The sequence below is a fragment of the Paroedura picta genome, chromosome 18 (assembly GCF_049243985.1).
Source record: "Paroedura picta isolate Pp20150507F chromosome 18, Ppicta_v3.0, whole genome shotgun sequence".
Taxonomy (NCBI): domain Eukaryota; kingdom Metazoa; phylum Chordata; class Lepidosauria; order Squamata; family Gekkonidae; genus Paroedura; species Paroedura picta.
Window position 1 is genome coordinate 5,571,903 of NC_135386.1, and position 17,720 is coordinate 5,589,622.

Genomic DNA, 17,720 nt, shown 5'->3' on the forward strand with positions numbered 1-17,720 from the left:
CATCTTGTCACAGGGTCTCTGACTGGCTGGATCAGGAAGCCAGAAAGAATAAATCTTTTTATTTTTAAATCCACCCAAGCAGAATCTGGGAGGGATAGGTCAAAATGGAGGAAGAGTAAGTAAAACAGTGCAACAACAACAAAGCAAGTTTAGTGTGTGTGTGGGGGGGGGGGAGAAAATGTTGGGCACCTCAAATGTCTTTTTTTCTCACTGACTTCACCCATGGAACAGGCCTCGCCAATGCAGGAAATAAACTCCAAAACAGTTGTTCCAGTTCAAAAGAAGCCCATAGCTGCCCTCTCCCCTCCTCTTCTCATCTAATGTTACTATTAGAGGAAGTAGTCTATTTATACAGCTCAGGAAAAAACAAAACCAGTTTTCCCCACAGTCGGCTGCTCCTCCGGCTGATTGTTAGAGGGGAAGTTGGAATGCGTTTTAGGATTCACGTGGGAAAAAAAGCATTGGCTGCTCCGTTTCCAGCAGGAGGGCCAATTGCTGGGCAGAAACGCTTACTGGCCAGAAGGGTGACTTCATACCTGAGCGCTTTCGCACATGCTGGACAATGCTGTTTCAATCCACTTTGACGACTGTTTGCAAGTGGGTTTTGCCATTCCACAAAGCAAAATCCTGTTGCAAACTGCACTGGAAGTGCCAGGTCCCGACAACACTGAGGGCTCCTCAGTGAGGGAAGGGGCCAGCATAGCCAGACCACAGGCAGCAGAAGCTGACAAACAAGAGAGGAGTTGCAAACATGCTAAGACTTAGAGCTTGTACAGAGTTACCTCCACCACTATCCCCAGCCCTGATCCAGCAGATGAAAGCCAACGCCTGCTTCCAGCCCTACACTACAGGATCACCTGCACCACTAGAGAGGCAAAGGTGCAGGCTTAGAGCAGAGCTGCCGGCTAAAGGGAGAAAGGGAGAAGTGATTGCCTTATGGCTAGATGTCAGCTGCCTGCTGAGACCAATGATGAGTCATTGCAGGATTAATTCTAAATTCTAATTCTATCCCCCATGTTGCATGTAAACCGCCTGGAGCCTTATGGAATAGCGGTATAGAAATCAAATAATAATAATAAATAAATAAACAGTATTTAACTATAAAACCTCTCAAGGGTCACGGTCAAGGTGTGGCAACTCAGGCTGCCTGACAATGTGTTTCCTGGCTCCCACTTGCTTCTTGGGCCTTGGGAATACAATTCAGAGTGTCCTGAACAGAACAGAAAACCAAAGCAAGGAACCTCAGATTGTTCCCTCCCAGTTAATGGACTTTTCCGTTCCGAGCAGGAGAGTCATGGCTGCAGCCACAGACTTCTGTAGGTCTCAGGGCTTGAAAACCTCTCCCTTCGGAAGCCCTCCGTTCCCTTTGGCAGCCCAAACCCAACAGCATCTCCCCTCCAAAGCACAGAGACAGATCCCCACATCCGTCCATCTCCGTTGTGCATCTCCAGTTCCTAAATGATCTTGCAGTAGGTGATGGGAGACCCTGGAGAGCTGCTTCCAGCCTGTGTAGGCAGGACTGGCATTGATGGGGCCAGAAAGGTCGGATCCAGTCACTTCATGAGGCCCCCCTTCTCCAGACCACTACTCTGGAACAGAAGTGGGAAAATGCAGTCAAGCAGCAATTGACAGTTTGGGTGCAGCCGGGAGACCGCTTGGAGAAACAAACTGGGTGTGCAAGATAATTGGGTTGCGGATGCTGTCCCCGCTCATTCCAGCGACGGTGCAGCTGTTCCCCCCCCCCCAGCCCCTCCCTACATTGTGATTTCTGAGAGGCTCTTCCAATGCCCTGGCATCCCCCCAAGAGCGGCCGCAACAGGAAGGGCAGCAGGCCGTGGGAACAGAGCCTGGGAGAAGGCTCCCTGCAGCGACCAGCAACTTCCTTCGCCACCCCCTTGTCCCCGAGCCCCACACCACACGGAAACGGGAGACAATACGGCCAGGGCGAGGCAAGCTCTGGGGGACCCAAGGAGGCTTGAACAAACACATGCGGAACACCTTCACTTTTCCATCTGCACACAGGCTCGCCAAGGGCTCTCGTGCGCTTGAATGAAATGGGCTGAATGTTTTTGCAGCATCCCAGGGTCACCACCAGCATGCAGTCAGGAGGGGCGGGTGCTGAGGCCCAGGGATCCCAGTGGGGCCAACCACTGTCACTCCACCAACCTGCTCATTGGACAGCGCTCTATGGCCCCTGCTCCCAGCGGCTCTTGTTGGGGAAGGGGCTAGAGGCAGTGCAGCTGGCTGTGAGCGTAGGCCAGAGAGAGGCAGGCTGTAGCCCCATATGTACCCTGCTCCACCAAACAGCTTTGGAAAACGAGAAGGTGGGGAAAAAACTACAGACTACCCGAGGGAGTCTGAAAGTGGCTGACGACTGATTTATCTTCCTCTCCCCCCAACAGGCCCCCTGTGAGAGAGAGCTCTAAGAGAACTAGCATTGGCCCCAAGGGTCTCATGTGTCTCAAAGCAACTGACCATCGTCTTCCCTTCCTCGCCCCACAACAGACACCCTTATGAGGTAGGTGAGGCTGAGAGAACGGTGACTGGCCGCAGTCACCCGGCCAGTTGGACCACCCCGGGGGCTCAGGGCATTTTACATAATAACACAAGAACAATACATGGAACAGTCTTATAAAACATTTGGGTAACAGTGCAATTAATAACTGATAATTGTAACATATAACATTATAATTGTATAACCAATAAACAATACAACGTTGCAACATACTAACAGGTCCAGGGTGTATAGGTGGTGTTCTGAGGGGGGCGGGGAGCAGGGGCCCTTTGGTTGCTGTTGGTTATATATATCTGGTCTCAACGAATGCCTGGCGGAAGAGCTCCTCCTTGCAGGCCCTGCGGAACTGTTTGAGCTCCGTCAGGAAAGATTTTAGGAAAGATGTTGGTTCAGAACAGGTTGTACTTCATCCATCTCTCCCTCACACACACATGCTGATCTGTGGGACCTAAAGACAGCAGATGTACTGAACAAACTTGAGGGCTGGTTGTGAATAGCCAAAATAAATTCACAAGAAAACAGTCATGCATGTGCCGTCTGCCAGTAGGGGGCAGCACATGTCTGCAAGAATCATCCTTAGCCGGCACAGGGGAAGGAACAGGCTTATGAAAAAAGAGAGGACACTCAAAGGGGCTTCAAGTCACCTTCCCTTCCACTTCCCATAACAGACACCCTGTGAGAGAGGTGAGGCTGAGAGAGCTCTGAGGGAACTGACTGGCCCAAAGTCACCCAGACTCAAAGCAGCTCACAATCGCCTTCCCTTCCTCTCCCCTGTGAGGCAGGGGAGGCTGAGAGAGCTCTGAGAAGACTGTGACTGGCCCAAGGTCACCCATCTGGCCTTATGTGTCTCAAAGCAGCTCACAGTCCCCTTCCTTTCCTCTCCCCATAAGTGAGGAGAGGCTGAGAGAGCTTGAGAGAACTGTGACTGTGCCACAGTTCGACCACCCCTGGTCTAGATTCCAACCGATGGCGAGAGTTATTTGCAGTTCAAGCCATCTGAATGCAAACAACGAGGATTGTTCAGAATGCCTAGCTGAAGTGCTAGGGTTGCTTCCTTAGCTCCATGCTTCAGTTAACTTATGTTGGAACCATCCCTGTTACCAAGGGCCAGTGCTGATGACTGGAGGACAAAGATGTCTGTCATATCCTGGTTGCAAATCAGAATAACCAGCCGCCAACTGTGAGCCCGCTGCAAACCAAAGATGAAGAACAAGAGGAGCTGGGTTTTTTTATACCGCCAAAGGAGTGCCTAAGCGGCTTGCAAACACCTTTCCTCTTCCTCTCCAGCAGGGGGCAGCAGGGGGTCTATCCAGATGCCAGACAGTCGAGGTGACAGATCGTGGCACAATAAATTTTCTAGCCTTTAAGGTGCCCCAAGATTCTAGGTTGTCTTGATTACAACAGGCGGTGGCTCAGTGGAAGAACGGCTGCTTTGCATGCAGAAGGTACCAGGTTCGATCCCCGTCATCTCCAGGTAGAAAAGAACTGGGAATAGATGCTGTGAAAGGCGGCAGGGCAAGGCACTGAAGAGCTGGTGCCAGTCTGAATAGACAAAATGGATCTGATGCAGGATAAGGCACGTTTATGCAATCATTATGTTACACTGGAAAGGGGCTGTAGCTTAGTGGAAGAGCCCCTGCCTGGCGTGTAGAAGGTCCCTGGTTCAATCCCTGCCTCTCCACCTGGGCAGAAGAGGCTGTGCAAGACCTAAGCCTAAGACCCTGCCGGAGCTGCTACCCGCCTGATTTGGTATAAAGAACTTTGTGTGTACATGTAGAAGCTTCTGGGACCTTTAGGTACACAACCTCAACATGTCTGCAGGTGTCTTGTAGCACAGAATGGTGTGTGGGCACCAAATGGGCTCAAACAGGACTAATTCTGCATAGGACTGTTGCGTGCTTTTGGGTGGTCTGTGTGATTGGGTCAGGGAAGATATGGGTTACAGCACAGTCGATTCCATCTCCGGCTTCATGTTTGCGTTGTGTGCCAGAAAGAAAGCATGGGGAATGGAAACACCCTGTGGTGTAATTTTTGGGAGCCAGCGGTGTGTGTGTGTGTGTGTGCGTGTAGGAAGCAGCATCGTGTTGTTTTGGGAAAGTCCTAGGCACTCAAACTCAACTTTTGAGAATTCATTTTGGTGGAAGGGAACCCTGTTTTGACTTAGGAGACGATGCTCCAAAACTTAGTAGAAATTCTGCAGATCCCCATGAAAATTCCTATGCAAACCCAGGAGGAGGTGCTATACCAGTTGGGTTTCTGCCTGCCACACACCTGTAAAGTCTCAGGGCTTTCTCTTCATGACCATCCTAGCGGTTAATCTCTCCCTAGAATGTAAGGAATTCTTAAGGAGAAAAGAATGTTTTGCTGGCTGGGAGTGCTAGCAACCGAGGTTAAACTTTACTTTTTATATTGGGAATAGCAGTTGGGCTGTGATCTCCATGTTATTCATTAACGTGCTCTGTCGTGTACTCAGAACACTAAGGGCTGCGCACCGGTGAACTGCGCAAAGTTCCCATGCACTTCAAAGTTCAGGAGTCGCCAAGCACATGGGAGAGGTTTGGAAGTGCTGCAGAGGTGGGCACAATGGAGGGAAAGGTTCAGATTGTATTTTTAATGCCTGGAGCCAGTTCTGAGGCCAGCAGGCGCTAGAGGGGAGCAGGCCTGGGGAAGAGAGAGGCCTGTGCCTTTAACAGCCACCAGCTGGAGAAAATTCCCGGCTCTGGGCAGGCAGCTCTCGCTCCGAGGCGGCTGAGAGCAGGGGCGAAGTGCTTTGCGGGCTCGGGATGCTGATGGGCTGTGATGGCTGCAGCCAGGCGTGCAGGTGGCTTGCACTCTGCCGCTGCGGGTGGGGGCGGGGAGAGGAGCCTGCAAAAGGATGGGGGGAGTGGAAGATGCCACATCTGCAGCAGACGGGGGAGTGGGGGGGATCAGTCCTGCAGGCACCTGCCAAAAGCCCCGTCCCCTGCCCGCTAGCAAGGGCCGACTGGCAACGGGCTCCATCTTTGGCTCCGTAGGTTTCCTCGGGGCCAGGGGGTGGTGCCAACTTCCAGGTGGGGACTGGGGACCTCCTGGAATCACAAGTTTGGTAATTAATTCCAGGTTTGGGAATGCCTGGAGGTTTGACAGCAGCACCCAGGAAGAGCTGTGTTTAGAGAGGGGAGGGAAGTCGGCAGGGTGCGATGCCGGGCAGCCCCCCTTCCACAGCAACAGCTTCCTCTGGGAGAACTGGGACAACCATTTTAAATAAACAATTAATGTTGTTTGGAGACCAGTTGTTGTACTGGGGGATTTCCAGCCCCCACCTGGAGGCTGCCAATCCAATGGAATTACGCTGGTCTCCAGGTGACACTGGTCCTTTCTGCTGGAAAGAATGGCAGCTCTTTAGAGTCGTGTCCATGGTATTAGACCCTTGCCATCCCAAATCACCCCCTCAAATCTCTGGGTAACAGATCTGGTCTCAAAGCAGCTTACAACTGCCTTCCCTTCTTCTCCCCACAATAGACAACCTGGGAGGCAGGTGAGGCTGAGAGAGCTCTGAGAGAACTGAAACTGGCTCAAGGCTACCCAGCTAGCTGCATGTAGAGCAGAAGTGAGGCATCAAACCCAGTTCTCCAGATTAGAGGCCTCCGCTCTTATCTACACCACGCTGGGTGGAGCCGGGGGGGGGGGGATGGTGGAATTTGGGGCGGGACCTCAGAAAGGTGAGATGCCTGGCAGTCCCCCACCCAAGCAGCCATTTTCTCCAGGGGAACTGATCACTGCCATCTGGAGACGAAGGGTGCTTGCACTCGAAAGCTCACGCCTTGAATAAATCTTTGTTGGTCTTAAAGGTGCTACTGGACTCTGATTTTATCTGGAGACCAGTTATTCTCCCAGGGGTTCTCCGGCTACCCCCCTCCCTCAAGGGGCCAGCAGCCAAAGAGGAGACCTGTTGGTGAAAGAGCCTCCCTTTTCTCCCACCCCCCCTTTCTGCCAAGCCCTCAAAGGACACCCTGATACCCCTCCAGCAAAGCTACCCAGAAGCGACACCCTCCCTCCCTCCCCCGCCTGTGCTTCTGAGCCTTAAGACACAGGAGTCCCCCCCCCACCAGATAACCACCCCCACCCCCCAGAAGAAGCAGTGGGGGGGGAGGGCGGAGACCCCTAATACCGCACTGTTGAGTGATGGCCTCTCCCTCTCTCTCACAAACACACACACACAATCCAGTGACCATCGAGGAAGGTGACAGAAAGCAGGCTCTGCTACCCCCGTGGCAGGCCAGGCCTTTTATGGAAGCAAGGAGGGCCCTGGCAAGAGCCCTTATCTGTCCCCTGCAGGCACGGGCCCCTCGGCCTTCCGCTGCAGCAAGATAGCCGTGCCCTTGGCATGCCCCTTCCGTTTTGCCCACTGCAAGCCTGCGATGGCGAAGAAACAGACCCTCGGTGGTTCTCAGAAGCAGCAGGAGGGAGAGCTTGGTCATGGTTCTCAAACAGGGTTGCCTGGAGGGGTAAGGGGGGTCAGAGCCAGGTTGGGGGGCATCCTAGAGATTTGGAGATGGAGCTTGGGGAGGCCAGGATCCTCCGTGGGGAGCAATGTTATAGCGTCCAACCCCCAAAGCATCCGCTTCCCACAAGAGACACCCTGTGAGGTAGGTGAGGCTGAGAGAACTCTGACAGAACTGCTCTGAGTACAGCTCTAACAGGACTGCGACTATGCCAGTGACGGATGCCAATCCCTCTCCGTAAGCCTCGTTACCACAAGCACACACACACACCCCGACACGTTTGTGGAACAATGACCACTGAGTGTACCTCCCACTCTGAAGAGAATGAGAAATAAGGACGGGAGAAGGATGCAGTGGCCAGCCGGTAGGTTCTGGCCAGATGCCTGAAGAAACAGAGCCAAGTGTCCTCTTTCGCCCCCAAGATTCACACAGGAACACCATCTTCATCTAACTTTTGTCTTTAATTTTTATCGAAGGTCAATCTTGTCTACTCAAACTGGCTTGTTGGGATTTCAGGTCTATTTCCCCGATCCTTTAAACTGGAGATGCCGGGGATTGAACCGGGAACTTTCTGCATGCCAAGCAAGTGCTCTTCCACTGAGCCAGGGTCTCAGGTCAAGGTCTCTCTCATCACCGACTGCTGGTCCTTTTAATTGGGAGGTCACAGGTTAATTGGCAGGGAAGTAGCTTTCATGAGCCTCTGCTCGCTTCAGAGCAGCTAAAATTTCACATTTCACAGCTAGGATGTGAGTCCATCTGTCCTTATATCTTGAGGAATGGAGTGATTTCATATACAAGGACAGACAGACTCCCATTCTAGCTGCATCAGAAGTGAGCAGTGACTCCCACAAGCTCCTCCCCGCCACAAATTCTATTAATCTCAAGGGTGCTCCCGGACTCTTGCTCTCTTCATATCTGGAGAAGTGAGTTCTGACTCACAATAACTCCTCCCCTGCCACCAATTCTGTTAGTCTTTAAGGTGCTCCTGGACAAACACGGCCATCGCTATCTATTGAGCCATTGTTAGTAATATCCTGCCCTAATTGTATGCAGACCTCCCGCAACCCTCTCTGTAAAACAGATTGCAGCCCACTTCTGCACTCACCGGCTGTTCAGATCTGTCTTACGCAAAAGGGGCATGCAGCTGATCCTACTTATCTATTGTTCAGGCTTATGCGCTAAAATATAATTTGTGCCTTTAAGGTGTCTGCATGAATGAAGCATCGTAGGCGACTTCAACCTGCAATCCCCGTTTACAACTTTAAATAGAAAGCAAGCAGGCAGCCCTATGTAAACAGTGCAGGTAGAGCTCAGTTTCTTAAAGCATAAGTTTGTATAACAATTTAAAGGGACAGTCCATTAATAGAATATTGTGTTGTTGAGAATTGTGTGAACTTTGGTACTCTCCAAATAGGAGGCTCTTTCAGTAAGCTGTTTATTGAGCCTGCACAGATTCATTTCTTTACTTGTTACATCCCGTGTACTCCTTTCACTGACCAGGATGTGAGGCAGGAGGCTGGACTAGCTGGCCCCCTGGTCTGATCCAGCAGGGCTCTTTGTATGTTCTTAGGAAGGCCTTGGCCTCTCTGCCCTGTTGTTGGCCCTCCAGAGGAACTGGCTGGCCCCTGTGTGAGACAGGAGGCTTGTCTAGATGGACCACTGGTTTGTTCCAACAGGGCTCTTCTGATGTTTAGGAAGGCCTTGGCCTCTGTGCTTTGTTGCTGGCCCTCCAGAGTACTTGGTTGACCACTGTGTGAGACAGGATCATGGACTGAACGGACCACTGGTCTGATCCACAAACGGGCCAGCATCACCATGCCCCGTTTTGTGGAAGTGTCTTGGACTCTTCCATACTTCCAAAATAGCATATGCCTCCAGGACTCGCATGTGTGCGCACGCATAGACCAGCACATCCCCTGCACTCCTTTTGTGTGTCAGCCCTCAAGTGCCAAGATTGTTCCACAGTCTTGACAATGAAATATTTAGAGTAATGTAGAGCGATTTCATGTCCTAAGCAGAGGGAGATGATGAATATTTCACAAAGCTGTGCATCGCCACAGATTCTGCCCGGCGATGCGAAGGCTTCTCGGAGGGCAATCTGAACAGTCGTGCAAATGCTTCCTCTCTCTTCTTGCTTCCTCTCTCTCCCGTTTAATTATGGGATATCTTTTTGGGGTATGGGGGGTGGAGTCCCTGCATGGTGTGACTCCCAGATGCTTGTTGGGGCACACAAAACCACCACTATCTCACTCCTGAAGCTAACTCCTCGATTTTTTAAATTTTAAAACTTGATCAGGTGGGTTCCTCAGCCAATTCTGGGCTCCTTGGTCACTTTGAAGAAGATAATGCAAGAGAAAATTGTTTTGGCGTAGCTCCTCTCACCAGCATGAAAGAGCCTTTTCTTCATAGGGAAGGTGTTCCGTCCTCCGAGTCATTTTAGTTGCCCTTTTCCACATCTTCCCAGAGCTAGCATATCTTTTTTGGGGGGGTACAATGACTCAAACTAGGCACAGTGTTCGAAATGGTGCTGCGGCATAGATTTATATTAGGAGCATTATGACACACCAGCTTGGTGTGGTGCTTAAGAGCGAAGGCTTCTAATCTGGTGAGCCAGGTTTGATTCCCTGCTCCTCCACAAGCAGCCAGCTGGGTGACCTTGGGCTAGTCTTGGTTCTGATAATGTTGTTCTGACTGAGCAGTAATCTCAGGGCTCTCTCAGCCTCACCCCCCTCACAGGGTGTCTGCTGTGGGGAGAGGAAAGGGAAGGGGATTGTAAGCCGCTTTGAGACTCCTTCGGGTAGAGAAAAGCGGCATATAAGAATCAACTTTTCTTCAGTAATCTCAGGGCTTTCTCAGCCTCACCTCCCTCACAGGGTGTCTGATGAAAGGGAAGGGGATTGTAAGCCGCCTTGAGACTCCTTCAGGTAGAGAAAAGCGGGATATAAAAACCAACTCCTGCTTGTCATAGTGCTAGACCCTGGTGTATAGGGCGTTTTGGAGGCTGAGAGAGGAAGGGAAGGCAATTGTAAGCCACTTTGAGACGCTTTTGGGTAGTGAAAAGCAAGATATAAAAAACAGCTTTTGGAGGAGGCAATTTTTAAAAGATTTTTTTCCACTGAGCAGCATCTTTTCCTTCTCCTGAGAACAGGCTGGAGATTCAACCACCAGTGCTGACAACCCACCTATCAAGGCGAAGGAGTCTTAGGGGTTAAGGCAGAGAAAGAAGCCCATCCCTGACCTCGGAAGGAGCCAGCTGGTTCGGTGAGTCCCTCCCTCGATAAACTCTCTCCCCAGAGGCCTGGGCCACCCTGCACTCCCTGCCGTCTCTTGGGGTTGACTATTTAAGGCAAGCCTCTCTCAACCCTTCCCCATCCTCCTTTTCTAAAATAACTCATTGGAAATAAACAGCCAAAGGCACAGCGCTATAAATCACATATTCTCAGGCCTTGGCTGGCCAAAATGCCAGGGCAAAAGAAAACTTGTGCTCAGAATATTTACAAGATGGAACGAGATTGTGTAAGCACCCCCTTCCCAGTCTGTGATTGTTTGCCCACAGCTTTTGGCAGTAGGCAGGTGGGCAACAGGTGAAACCAGGCCCCCCACAGTACCTTTGGGGCAGGAAAGACTTCACCTGTTGAATTATAGCTGGTTGGGCAGCTATTTCCCTTCGAGAGAAAGGCTTTCTTCTTCAGTGCCTTTCAAGACCCCCTGCAGTTGGATTATAACTCCCCTCTCTCTTGTGTATTAAGGTTGTGGCTTTAAGATTTCGGTGTGCTTTTTTAAACTTCCTGCGGTCTGTTGCTGGTGTTAAGGACTGGGCATTTGGAAGGTCATTCATTCATAGGGCAACCATAAGTAGGAAGTAACTGGACTTCACTTCACATGCACTCATTGAATTATAATATTGGTGGTTGTTTCCCAAGCTCCTTTAGTGGGGTCGGAGGTGCAGGCATTTTCACTGAGGGGTATGGTCCAGGGCTGCCAGTTCGCCCCACCCCCCCAGTAGGTATAAAGAGAGATTTTCTAGCAGCAGACCTAGCCCCTTTTAGCAAGTGTCAGGACAGCAGTGGGGGAAGAATATAATGAAAGCCAATTTGGCCTCTGAGAATCTGACGTCACTTCCAGGTTCGCCCCGGAAGTGATGTCATTGTGTCGACACAACGCTCTGGGATTCACAGGACATTCTATAACAAAACCATAATATTATTGTTGAATCCTCCAGCATTGCACTGGCCCAGTGACACAACTTCCGGGTTCACCCTGGAAATGAAGCCAAGCAGGGGGAGCGATGCTGCCTTCCCTGTGGCCAGGGCTTCTGTCTCTTATGGGAAGTTTCAATTTAGAGAAGTCAGCTGCCTCGAGCCACACAGGAAAGGCTAGGTGCAAATATTTCAGCAGAGGGATCCATTGATAGTTAGCCAGTGGTTCAAATGTCAGGCTAAGATCTGGAAGAGCCAGGTTCGAATCCCCCCTCTGCCACAGAAGCTTGCTAGGTGACCTTCGCCAGTCACACACCCTCACAGGGGTGTTGGAGGGTAGAAATGGAGGAGGGAACGCTAGAAGCTGCTTTTGGGGGAGGCCAGCAAGCAGTCTTGGATGCGGTTGTAGCATAGCAAGGCAGGAAGCATTTTGTGTAAAAAAAACGCTTCTTAGCATTTGGAAAGGAAGGCTTTCTGCCTTGCCTCCTGGACTGCTTGTTTTACTTCCACTGACTTTCTTCCCCGTGTTCTCTCTCAGCCAAGCATCGCCGGTCTCATGTCTCACTCTGCTCCTCAACGACCGAGGATTCGGCCTCTTGAACATGGCCCTTATGTTATTTGTGTATCTAAGCCCCGTGGTTGTCCAGGGACCGCTTCCCACTCCAGCCACCGTGCCATCCTTTTGGTGGCGGTGCATCCGTGTGACCGGCCCTTCTTGAATCCCGTGGCTTCTGCCCGTTCTCTCACTTCTCGGAGACCAATCGCCAGACCTCTTCCAGAACAGGTCTCTCTTTCCTCCCCCAATTTGTTAATCTCTCGTTCGCCACATGACGGAGAAGAGGAGGCCGTCTGGGTTCAAAAGGATGCCGCCTGGTGTCCATTACAGATCAGATTGCATCTCTTCGAGGGAATCGTGGACTTCTCCGGGGCTGAAGGTGCTTTGTAAGCACAGCTGTGCACACCCCTGTTCTAGGCAGTCCGGAGGCGTTTGGGTTGGTGGGATGTGACGCGGATGCTGAGCCCCACAGCAAGCTGAGCCGCGTGGAGAAGGGTCCACTCAGTTTGCAACGACGAGGACCATGAGTGTGCCGGGACAGGAAGAGACGGCCACACGGGCAACATTTGCTGCGAGAAACGCAGCTTCTCCTCTCGAGGGAATTCTGAAAGAGATTCATTTCTGCTCACGGGTGAGAAGAGTCTCCCTGCCACCACCCGCGGCCCCAGAAAGCGACTCTCCTTCTCCGGTCTTCAGCGCTGCTGCAGGGAGGTGACGGGCGCTTCCCCGCAGCTGAGAGGGCCAAGCTGCAAAATGTCACCGCTCATCTCCAAGGAGGGCCGAGGGAAGGCAGCCCCGTCTGCAGAAGCTCAAAAGATGACAGCGTGTTGGGGGGGACACCAGCAGGGGGGGACGGCTGCGGCTGTTTCTGGCTGCTTGACAAAACCCTGCGGAAAAGTTTCCTCGGAAAGCATCGTCTTCCAGTGGATGTCCCTTCCCAGCATGCACCAAGGGGGAAATGGAACGTCAAAATGGGCAACCGGGGGTACACATGGCCTCTTTTTAGGCCTCGGGGAGGATGCAAACCCAAGCGGGATGCCTTCATGATCGAAGCAATCTGGTGCTCCAATCTCCCTGCATATTTAAACTCTGAAGAAGAAGAAGAAGAGTTGGTTCTTATATGCCGCTTTTCCCTACCCGAAGGAGGCTCAAAGCGGCTTACAGCCGCCTTCCCATTCCTCTCCCTGCCAACAAAAACCAACTGTGGTTCATAAGCCCCCGTATGTGGTTCATAAGTCCCCTGTCTAAACCTAGTCAGTGACACGCTCTTTAAAGAAAAGCAAGTTGCTAGTCCTTAAGGTTTTGATCCATTTCGTCGTCAAACTGTTACCCGTCCCTCAAGAGGAGACGCCGTTTTTAGATTCGGGTTTGGTTTCTGGCACCGGACGTTGCAAATATGAAAGAGAACATGGTTACGATTGGGAATAATCTCGGCGTGAGTGGCCAAGTGCTGATCCGGTTTGATTGAACTAGAGCGACAGCTGGAATTAGAACTGCGGCCAAAGTATTTGGGCTGTTTTTTTTTTTTTTAAGCCAGATCTTGTGGAAATGGAGGAGATCATTTGATGAGATGAGCTAAAGAAGAGAACCCCACACTTTTAAGTGAGAATTAGAGCTGCTGTTAGGCCTGCCAAATCCAGGGGAGGTTGGAGCTTGGGACAGGAGATGTGATGCTATTGTGTCCTGGTGACTGCTTAGACGTAAGACTGCTGAGGAAGGCCAGGGTTACTACGAAGACGCAGGCATTTAGAAATCATGGTTGAACGTCTCTTACCTTTAACACCCTACAGCAGGGGCAGCCAAACTGTAGCTCTCCAGATGTCCATGGACTACAGTTCCCATGATCCCCTGCCAACTGGCCATACTGAGCCACCTCTGAAAGGAGACATGCCCAAATTAGGGCTGATGTAATCAAAGGTGACGAAATCTTGTTCTGCCAGCTTTTAATCTGCGCTGTGGGATGGAATGGAAAAGAGAACAGATCCCACCATATATAAATGCTTAAAAAGCAGCTTAAAGAAGCAGGCAAGGGAAATGCCCCATGGGGCGATTTCGCAGGTGCTAAATGATGCCATTTCAGTCCACTTTACTGACGGTTTGCGAAGGGACAGAATATTCCTTGCCACAATCCACAACAAGGCTAACGTTGGCCCATAGTGAATTTTTGAAATGCGGCTCCCATTAATGGTGCATCTGTTGGACTTGACCGGGGAAACATCAGCCTTGCATTCGAATCTCTTCAAATGAGCCTTTTTCAGGTTACAGACCGGCAACAGGGATGAGACGATGTTTTTCCTCCCTACATTCCAGCCTGCTTTCACTCCCGGGCACCTCCTGACCTGCCCAGGCTATAAATACTTCCTACTCAGTCCTGGTTCCTTTGCTGGTGTTTACAGCACGCTACTCCGGCTCCCTTATCGGTTGCCGCTGCTTTTAGCTGCCTGCCACGTTTTTAAGGTGCCTCCGGACCTCTGCTTCGTTTAGCCCATATATAGACATCAACTCTGAACTCTTGATTGCTCAAACTGTTGTTCTTGGGTTAGGGTGGCCAACCACAGTGATCCCAGCGACGGTCACCTCCCAGCTAGATTAGTGTAACTCACTCTGCACAAGTCTTAATGTTGATCCAGAAATTACAAAATGAGGATTACGACAGCATTTAAGGCCTAGTTGGAACAGCTCTGTCTTGACGTCCCAGTGGAACTGTCCAAGGTCTTGCAGGGCCCTGATCTCACCAGGGAGTGTGTTCCACCCGACCGGGGCCAGGGCTGAAAAGACCCTGGCCCTGGTTGAAGTCTGATATCTTTGGGCTCGGACATCTCGAGCCAGTTTTGCCCTCTAAATCTTATGTTGTTTTGGGGGGACAAATGGCCAGGGAAAACACAGCGGTTTTCTCCAGCGGAGAGCATTTCTGGACAGGGAAGATGCTTTCAGCTTCTCAGCAGGAAAGTGCCAGCTGCAAATGTGCTTCAGCCGACCAATAAAGGAGCAAATCCGCTCCTTCAGTGCCACAGTATTGACCATCCGCCATGCTTCCGCTTGGATGCCTCTCTGGCCTAGTTCTCATTAAGGTGAGAAACCTCCCTCTTGCAGGACTGTTTCAAACGGCAAAAGTGAGCTCCCCCCAACAAATACTCCTTCGTACGGTGATTATACCCGTCGTGATGGAAAGGAATTGGGCTTTGGGGAAATAGCTCCAGAAGGGTATACAAACGGGTCTGTTGCTGCATTTCAGTGGATTTAGGCGAGTGTGACTCTAGGCGCAAGCTTTGCTGTGAGTTGTTAGGACATTTTTTTATTTACTTCATTTATGCCCTTTCTCCCCACTGGGGACTCAGAGCTGCTTAGATCACTCCCCTCTCTTGCATTGTATCTCCACAACGACTCTGTGAGGTAGGTCAGGCTGAGAGAGGAGACCTACCTCTCTCAGCCTGACCTACCGGGATCTTCTGTGTTGCGATGGCAATTCGACCCTGGGGCTCCAGTACACCACACTGGCTCTCATGTACAATAAATGTGTTATAGTAAATAATATAATATAGATTTTATTTCCAGATATATTTGTAGTTGTGAGTGTCCTGCATTGGGCAGGGGGTTGGACTAGATGACCCTGGAGGTCCCTTCCACCGTTGTGATTCTATGAGTCTGATTGTCAATACTCGGAGATTGCCGTGAGCCAAGAGCAACTGGTACACATCACAGGGTAACCCAAAAAGTTACATTCTGGGAATCAAAAGCTTTCTTGTTTTTTTTTGGGGGGGGGGGCAGGTTGCAGGTTAATAGGGTTGAACTGTATTTTGGGGACTAGAGGGCTCCTATATCAGATGCTGGAGCCTGGGAGCAGAAGAGGAAATTCATCTTGCACTTGAGTTCCTTGCAAATTCATTTTCTTAGAGAGGCAGGGTTTAAGAGCGGGGGAAAACACAGCCTTTTCATGGTGCTGTTCCATGCATTATTCAGCAACAAATCCATGTTTGCTACCAAGTGCACACTTACAAACAAGAGTCAATCCCAGTTCTGTGACAGGTACTTTTTGGGGGGAGGAGGTGATATAAAAAAAAAATCAAATTCATACATTATGTTTGAGCAGTCTGGCTGAAAAGATCAATTAATTCTATTGCATTAACTCAATGCCATGGCAAACCCCCAATTTAAATAAATATATATATAAATATATATATAAATATAAATATATATATATATATATATATATATATATATATATATATATATATATATATATATATATATATATATATATATATATATATATATATATATATATATATATATATATATATATATATATATATATATATATATATATATATATATATATATATATATATATATATATATATATATATATATATATATATATTTAAAAACAAACAGAGGAGACAAAGCTAGACAATCGCTGTTGGATTCCAGTCCAGCCCACTTTTGAGACCAACAAGAGTTTCTTGCTAAAATCAGAGTCCAGTAGCACCTTTAAGACCAACAAAGATTCATTCAAGGTGTCCCAAGAGTTTCCGGGTAGGAGCATTTGAGAGTCAAAACTCTCTGTGTCAGCCATGTTGGAACATGTCAGCCATGAGTTGAGTAGAAAGGGAGATCTCGGAGTCCTTTTAGCCTACTCCGAAGGTGGTGCGCGTGGGGGGGGGGGGCGGAGGGTTCCGTAAAGAAAACCTGCAAAGATGCAAAGGTAACAATGCCCATTGTCATCACCTTGATCAGAGCAGAGGGGAAAGGCAGGAAATAGGGGTCAGTGCTGAGATAAGAATCGGAGGGGGTCCATTGTTCTCAGCTGGCGATTTATGCCATCCCAGTGCCAAACAGCAAAGAGTCCAGGAGCTCCTTAAAGATCGACAACATCTGCGCCAGGGGATAGATCTCTGAAGAAATGAACGGAGGCTCACGGAAGCTCATCCCCTGCCACCAACTTGGTTGGTCTTTAAGATGCTCCTGGATTCTGCCTCTTTGCTGCCCCTGCAGACAAGCAGGCTCCCCATCTTGATCGCACGGAGTCAAATCCCTGAAGATAGCCATTGCACGAGGAACGTTTCCAACATGACCTTGGGAGCAAAAAGCAGCAAAGTTAAAAAATAGGCTGGCTGAGGCTAACGAATGATTCCCTCCCAAAACTTGTACCAGGCTGGCAACGGTGACCCACCAGCAGTATGGCCAGTTTTGTTCTGCTCCGACCTGCCAGAGCATCTGGATTAAAATCTTCCCAAAATCTCTTTCGGGATCTGCCGCTTAAATCAGGCACGGACCCATCATCCCAGGAGCCAGATCTCCGGTGCATCTCCGGCTGCAAGAGCAGACCGGCTCTCAGCATGGCCAATTGTCCGGAATCCCAGGCTGAAAATAAAACAGGAATTCGGCCACGGCATGGTTTTTAAAAAGGCAGTTCGGTTGCGGGTTGATCCGTGCGCCACTTGGGTAGGTGTCAAAGGTGGGCGCATCCGGATCTAGATTTCCCGGGCGCGATCCGTCCCGACCCCGCGTCTTGGCGCAGGAACAGCCGCGTCCGCGCAGGGTCGTATAAAACCATCAGCTCCCCAAAGCCCGCGCTGGGTTCGACTCGAGAGGAGGAGGAGGGAAACGGGATTCTTTGCCATTTATTTAGGAAAAGATTTATTTTCATTTTTTTTTAAATGGGAGGGATCCTGCGTGGCGCGATCCCGATTTCGTTCCCATCCACCCTGCTCAGCAGGATCGGAAGCCTCGCAAAGGCTGCCCGTGAGAAAGCCGCTTCCCCCAAGGCCGGGGCGAGGAGGAGAAGCCGGAAGAGCCCCGGAAATGGGCCACGATCCCCGGCCTATTTCCTGGGACGGTTCCCGCGCTCCTCCTCCCCGCCCCGGGACAGGCGGTCAGACGGCGCCCTGCCTGCCCCTGCAGGGGAAGCGGCCAGGGAGAGCCGCGCCGCCTCGTTCGTTGCCAGGCTCGACGGCTCCGCTTCG